Source organism: Mastomys coucha, unplaced genomic scaffold, assembly GCF_008632895.1.
Source record: "Mastomys coucha isolate ucsf_1 unplaced genomic scaffold, UCSF_Mcou_1 pScaffold20, whole genome shotgun sequence".
In the NCBI taxonomy this organism is placed as follows: Eukaryota; Metazoa; Chordata; class Mammalia; order Rodentia; family Muridae; genus Mastomys; species Mastomys coucha.
The window spans coordinates 14,379,144-14,386,969 of record NW_022196903.1 but is presented as its reverse complement, the minus strand read 5'-3'; positions in this window follow the sequence as shown (position 1 = coordinate 14,386,969).

The window sequence follows — 7,826 nt, the reverse complement described above, 5'->3', positions numbered from 1 at the left end:
AAAAAAAAAAAAAAACACACTGAGCACATACTTTGTATTTTTTCCCACATACTGAAGATTCAAAGAGGAATATTCATGATCTCTGTCACCAATGATAAGACAGAATTGAAACCAGTAGTGCCTCTTTTTATACACTGTAATAGAATGTAATAGCCGCTCCTGGTCACTTCTTCATTTTAAAAGTGTACTGAGAGTGTTGTGAATACTTGAAACTATGCTGGTGATGCTAAGAGGTCCTCAGAAGAGTTTGTTCTTTTCCTTAGACATATTATAAAATGGAGGCTATAATCCTGTGGTAGAACCTGTTAGAATGTATGGTATCATAAATTCAATCTTTAGTACTGCCCCCACAACCTGCAGAATTTTAGTATTATAGTTGAAGTGAGTATCTGAAATATAAAGCTTTAAAATACTGCTTTACTTTTTTACATATTGTTCTCAAATATGAACAATTTCACCTCCAAAAATACATTTGGCAATGGCTGGAGACATTTATCTTTATCATAGTTAGATGAGAAGTGACACTATAGTCTGTAGGTAGAATTATGAAATGCTGCAAAATAGCCTAGAATATATGGGCAGGAGAATACTAGTAAAAGTTCAGCATTTGGAACAAGTTAGAACTGGACCGTGATAGTTAAACTTTCTATCTCAAGATTGAGAGGTTTGAAAGGAGACAGTAAGATACCTTGGATGAAGGTTTGGGGCAAGCTTACACAATCCTTGAATATATGTGACAGTTGGAACCAAAACCCAAAACGAGAAAAACTTGATTTAGCTGTAACAAACAAAGGCAAGAAAGCTGGGCATGGTAGTGAACACCTGTAATCACAGCAGTTGAAAGCTTGATGCAGGAGGATTGAGAGTTTGGAGCAGCCTAGATCACATGAAAGACCCTCCACCACCCACCACACACACACACACACACACACACACACACACACACACACACACACACACAGAGGGATGAGGTTGGGCTCATCTTTCACATTTATCAGGTTTGCAATTTGTTTTCCCTTCTGTTTTCATTCCTTTAAAGTGGGAAAAGAGAGAGATCAGGAGAGGCAGCTCAGCACGAAAAGGCATGTGCTGCTCTTCTAGGTGTCCTAATTACATCTCTGTTGCTGTGAAGAGACACCAAGGCCAAGGCAGCTTATAAAAGAAAATGTTTATTGGAACTCATGATTCCAGCAGGTTATATAGTTCATGACCACCATAGTGTGGATCATGGCAGTAGGCAGGCAGGCAGGCACGGCAGGCATGGCATTGGAGCATTAGCTCAGAGCTTACTTCCTAATTCACAAGCATCAGACAGACAGACAGACAGACAGACAGACAGACAGACAGACAGAGCACTACATGAGAATGCCCATCACCAACAACACACCCCCAGTTCTTCCCAAACAGTTTTATCAACTGGGGACCAATTATTCAAACATACAGTCTTATGAGACCATTCTCATTAAGACCCACTTTTGGTTGCTGGTTCCCACACTGGTTAGCTCTCAACCTCCTTTAACTCCAGCTCTAGGGAATCCAATGTTTTCTTATGGCTTCTGAGGGCACTTCATTCAGATGGCATACACAGATGCAGACATATAGGAAAGCAAAAAATTGAAAATTAAACTTTTAAAAGGGGAACATTGTTGAAAAGATTTAGTGTATATTAAATGCCCAAAACATAAATGTGTCAATAATGATACTTAACATTGTTAAGATATTGTGAAAATGCTAATTATATCTCATTAGCCATGGTTGTCGTCATATTCACTTGGAAAATTGTAGTCAAGGCACAATAGTACTGCATCATGATGAAAACAAATGACCAATAGAAGAGGGAATAACACATATCAAACTTTTGCAGGATATTATTGAGTGAGTTATGAAAAGTTAGAGTCATCAACAACTCCACCTTCCTGTATGGTAGGAAAGAGCTAGCTGATTTTTCCATGAGTGGGTGAATAGGGTGTGGGGAGTAGAGATTGCTTCTGTCATTAGTCAGATACAACCTAGTTAATTCCAACTCCCTGCTGGTCCTGCACCCACACAGCTGAAGAGAAATCAGCTCAAAATGATAACGATGATGCCTGCTGTCTGTTGTGGCTTGCCCTGACGACCATCTTGTCCTTCTGTAGGTACTCAGAGCAATTTTGTGATGATGCTGATATCCTCTATCCAGTCTCCGACCTGATTGGCTCCATACTTTCTTAACTACCTCCCTTCTAATCCTCACCTCCTTCAGCCATAAGCCACTCTTAGAACAAGGAAACTTTTTTGCTGATTCCTTGACAAAATGAAAGTCTTTGGAAGAAAACTTATATGGATTCTGGTGCCTTACCTTATACTTAGCTCCTGCCTCTGCATTCATTCCATTCCTTATTTCCGGTTCCTGTGAATGAGCTTGATCAAGCCATACTTAGAGTCTTGGCTAAGCTGCAGTTGGATCCATACCCTATCAGTCTTTATCTGATAGTGATATGACTCCAGAAATTCTCACCATTTAGGTCATGATCCTTGCTGTGTTATGGAATGCTCCCTTCAGCACGCTAACTGCTGCTATTTCTCCCATGTCAAAAAAAAAAAAAAAAAAAAAGTTTTACTCCTTCATCCTACTTCAGCTCTTTGAAATAAAACTTCTCAAAGGGATTCCCTGTACTAATTAGTCTTATTTTCTCCACTACCTTTTCAATGGATTTGGCATTTTATAGCCACTGTTCCACAGACCACTCTTACTTAGATCATTAGGTCATAAATGCAATTTGGTTTTAATCCAGTAGTAAACTTTCAAGTCTCACCAGTGAACTATCAGTGATGCATTTGACATAGTCAATAACATTTTCTTCTCTAAAAATTTCCATATGTAGTCTCCTAGATGCCACACTTTTCTCTCTTCTTTTTTCTTCTTCCTTTCTTTCTTTTTTGCCTGCTCCTTCTTAACCTCCTTTTCTTTGCCCCCCAAAACTATCCTTTCTATTTATATTGTCCCTAAGTGATATATCCAATTTTGTAATTTTAAACACCATATGTTTATGTCTACTAAGTCTATATGTTCAGCTTGATTCCAGAGTAGTAGAAAAATACTCCTTATTGTCTTCAGCTAAATATTTGTAGCCATCTAAAAATTAATATGTCTAACAGATAATGAATTCCTTCAAATTTCCTTACCTCTACTAATTGATATACCATTTTATGGTTGACCATGCCCAAGTTTTGTAATAATGCTTAAGACTTGTGTCAGAGAATAATCCTGCTTGGGGCACAACTCTGCTCAGAACTGGATTTAGTCTGCAAAAGGGGGTCACCTATTGAGACTGAGGTGTGTTTGAAGACCTGTTGGGGACAGAGGCTGGTAAGCCAGCTTCAAAACTCAGATGGGTGAAGCTTTCTCAAAAGGATCCTGAGTTGACAGAACTGCTCCTAAAACATATTAGCAGTGATGGAAACAAAATTTATTTCTTTGGGGGCTTATATAGACCTGCTGTGAGATCAAAGGTAGCACTCATAATCAGATGGCACTGGTACACAAGATTCTAAGTAGTGCCTCAGGTAGGCTCAGCTATGGCACAGCCCAACTTTCTCTGAAGAATAGAGCTGACACTCAGGGCCTTCTCTGCAAAGGTGAGTATGACTAACAACACTCCATCGAGCCACTGGGATTGCTCCCAGGTTTTACCCTTGATGGGATAAAGTCTATGGTTGGAGACTTTATGTGGTCTTCTCTTGGGTGAAGGCTGGCAAGCTTTGCTGTTGCATAGACAGATGAGTATCCTAGCTATTTCCCACACAAGTTGATATAATTCTCAGGCTTGAGCAAAGAGAGGCAGTGGCTAAGATAAAGCTCCTTTCATAAACTGTTGTGGAGCAAAGTATGTCATGCTGGCTGCAATGACTCAACTGAGTGAGTCTCTGTCTGTGCCCTGGCACAAGCAATGCAAACAAGAAACACAACTGAAAAAGCTAGAGATGAATTACAGAGGATCTCTCGGGTCCTCTGCTGAGATCCACCTTCTAGAAACACACATCTGCCCGCTGAACCATGCTTAAGCAGTACCAGAATGTTTCCTGGGTCCTTTGATATATAATGTAATATATATATCAATCATATATATCAATCAGTATGTCAATCATGTATGTCAATCATGTATATCAATGTCAAATGTAACTATACCCATGTTTTAGGGAAACAGTCTCCAGAGTTGAACTACAGAGTGCCACGCTGTCAGTGAGTTTGCTACCTGGATATGACTAAGCTGTTAAAATAAACGCCCTCAATCTTGAGCCCCACTAGAGTTTCACCTTTTTTGGTATCTCTAATGAAGAGACTAATCTGTGGATAGACTCAATACTATTGTTGGGACAAGATAGAGTTTACTATTCTGCCTCCTAACTGATCTGCCTCCCCCTTCTGTTTCTCTTCTCTCATTCTCTCTCTTTAAAAATACATTTCACATATTCTCTTCAGTTAATCTTATTATCTGCCTCTGCTTTGAATCTTATACCAAATCTGGCTAATCTGGCTATTTTCATTACCCGTTTCATTAACTTTCTGAAATAAGTTATTCTCTGCTGGTCTGGAGTTTTGCCACCATCTCTTAGATGGCTTTCCTATATCTTCATCTCTTTCTTATAGTCCATTTTTTAACATGGAAGCTAGAATAATTAGGCAGCTCCCATTAAGTCTCTGCTCAAATTCTCCAATCTTTTCATTCTTAATCAGAATAAAAGTCCTGTAATCAAAAGATCTTATATGACCTAGAGCCCCTTCAGATCTCACACCTCATCAGTAACTACTGTGCTAGCTAGTTTGATTTCAACTTGACTCAAACTAATGCCAACAGAGAGAAGGAAACCTCAATTGAGAAATCTTATGCCTCCATATGATCTGGCTGTAGGCTACCCTGTAGGGTAATAGTTCTCAAACTTCCTAATGCTGTGACCCTTTAATAAAATTCCTCATGTTGTGGTGACCACCAACCATAAAATTATTACATTGCTATTTTGCTATGGTTATGAATTGGAATATAAATATCTGATATTCAATCCCTGTGGATGTCATGACAGGTTGAGAACTACACTGCTGTGGGTCACTTTCCTAATTAGTTATTGATTTGGAAGGACCCAGTTATTGTGGCTGGGGCCACCCCTGCACTAGTGATTCTAATTTCTATAAGAAAGCAGTCTGAGTGAGACATGTAAAGCAAGCCAGAAAGCAGCACTCCTCCAAGGTCTCTGCGTCAGCTCCTGGGCCCAGGCTCCTGCCTTGCTTGGATTCCTGGCCTCACTGCTAAATACGCCCTTTCCTCCAGAAGTTAGTTTTGGTCATGGTTTCTCATCATAGGAATAGGAACCCTAACTAATACAAATTGCTACCAGAAGTGGCTATTGCTCTGAGAGACATAACCCTGTTGCTTTGGAGAGGATTGTAGAAGGACTTTGTAACTTTGAAAAGCCATTGAGTGTTCAAAGCTTGACGAGCTTGTCTGTGAGTTTGGAAGATAATGTTGCAAGCAGTGCAGACAATGGAGGCCTGACTTGTGAAGTTCCAGAGGGAAGTTTGAGACTCAAAGTTTCTGTTTGCTATTTTGAGTTGTGAATTATGGTTCTGGTCAGTTGGGGCTGATGAATCAAGTGTGATTAACAAGATACCGGAGCCAAGAAACTGAATCCTTTGTTTTCCTGAGATACTCAATGCTGTTCTGTGGCAGCTGAGAAATTAGTGGTGACTAAGAAGGACCAGCATCATGAAATCTCAGCAGTGTTTGCTCAGAATCAACACAGGGAAGCTGTGTTCCAGACGCAGCGAAGATACCTCAACTGACAGCTGAATGTGTTAATGAGAGTCACTCAGGTGGCACTAGTTTTGGAAGCATGAAGGGCTAATGAAAAGCAGCTGAGGCTGCTTGGCCCTGAGAGAGTCCGGGGAAGGTCACTGGTGATGGTGTAATCTCAGTAGCAGTTGAAGCCCCATGATTGAAATTTGAGACTTGGAACCATGAATAGAACCCAAGAGAGGCTATTGGTGAAAGTACGGTCCAGTTGCTCAAAGACCCCAGGATTTGGGGGAAGAATGACTACCAAGAACAACAGTAGTAGTGTGCAGCCTGCTGTTGCTGCTGGATCCTGGAAGGCAAGCTGTGTGGGCTGCAGAAGACAGAGCCAGGAGTCTTTTGGAAGAGCCCCCATAATTGTGAGTGAATTCCAGATATTGGACATGAGCTTTCTATACCATTGTGTTTGCTTTGTTCAGACTGTGACTGTGCCCTGGGTTTTGCCTCTTAAGAAAGTATTTTTAACTTATTTTCACTTTTGCAGGATTCCCCAGCTGAAAACCTTTGAACTTTTAAAAGAGCTTTTCTATTTTTAAAGAGATGGGATATTTTAAAGATACTGAACTTTTAATGTGTTTGAATTTGTAAAGACTGGGGCACCTTTAACTTTATTTATGTTTTATATTGTGCTATTAATAATAATGTGCCATCTTGCAGATAAATAAGAAAGGGACAGTTCTCATTGAAAAGTGGTGTGTTTGTGCGTAAAGTTTAAAATGGGTCAGTTATGCTTGCTAGTTTTATGTCAACTTGACATAAAAGATAGAGTCATCAGAGAGGAGGGAATGGCATTAAGAGAATGCCAGGGCCAGGAAGTGTGAGAGGGTAGGTTGGTGAGCTGGGGGAGTGGGGGAGGGAATAAGGATTTTTGTGTGTTGTTTTGGTTTTTTTGTTTCTTACCAGGGGAAACCACCAGGAAAGGGGACATCATTTGAAATGTAAATAAAGAAAATATCTAATAAAAAAAAAAAAAGAAAATGCCTCCAGAACATTGGGCTCTAGGCAGTTCTGTAGGGCATTTTCTTGTTTCACTAATTTCTTAGTGATTGAATTGGGTGGGCCCAGCCCACTGGGAGGAGTCACCTGGGGCTGGTGGTCCTGGGCTCTATCTGAAAGCAGACTGAGCAAACCATGGGAAGCAAATGCGTTATCAGCACTCTGCCATGGCCTCTGCATCATCTGCTCCTGCCTTCCGGTTCCTGCCCCACTGTTATTGATGATGAACTGTCACGGGAACCGTGGGTAAAAGAAACCAAATCCTTCACAAGTTGCTTTTGTGTGTAGTGTTTCATGGTAGCCATAGTCAACTACAGTCCTTTGCTCACCTCAGATCTGGCCATGATGGTGTCGACTCTGAATACTTTAGACCATTTTTCTGTACAATGTCTACCCATACTGTTCTCTCCACTCTGCCTGTATCTTTCCTTGTGTTCTTTTCCAGGTTTTCCTCAGATTGTATCTCTTCAATGATGTCATCTTTAGCCACTCAGTCTAAAGCATGGAATTTTATACATATTAGCTCCCACACCCCACAAAAGCCCTTTACACCCTGACAGCCACCCTCTAGAGGTGTGAACCCAAAAGTCTCCATCATTTTCTTCAGGAATGTTTCTTCGACATTCTTCTCTTTCACTAATTCCTTTCTCCTGTTTGTCTAGAATGCAGCTACCATGTGAGCCTTAGATTCTTGTAACCATAGGACATACACGATGATAGAATGTTTGACTATGAATTGCCATCTTGCAGTTTCAGTAGAAGAGTGTCCTTACAGTTAGAGGGTTGGGTATGTGCCTCTGTGTACAAACTTCATGGAAGTGAAGATGGAAGTTTAGTCTTTTGTAAATTGGAAGACAGGCTGAAGGGCATGAGTCATCCTGTGTGGGCTATTCTTGCAACAAAGGGCATCAATCTTTAAATAGACATAAGATATTGGGAATGTAGTATTTTTCTTTAAGATAGCTAAAATTGAGCTTTGGCAGAATATTATTCTCTTATGAA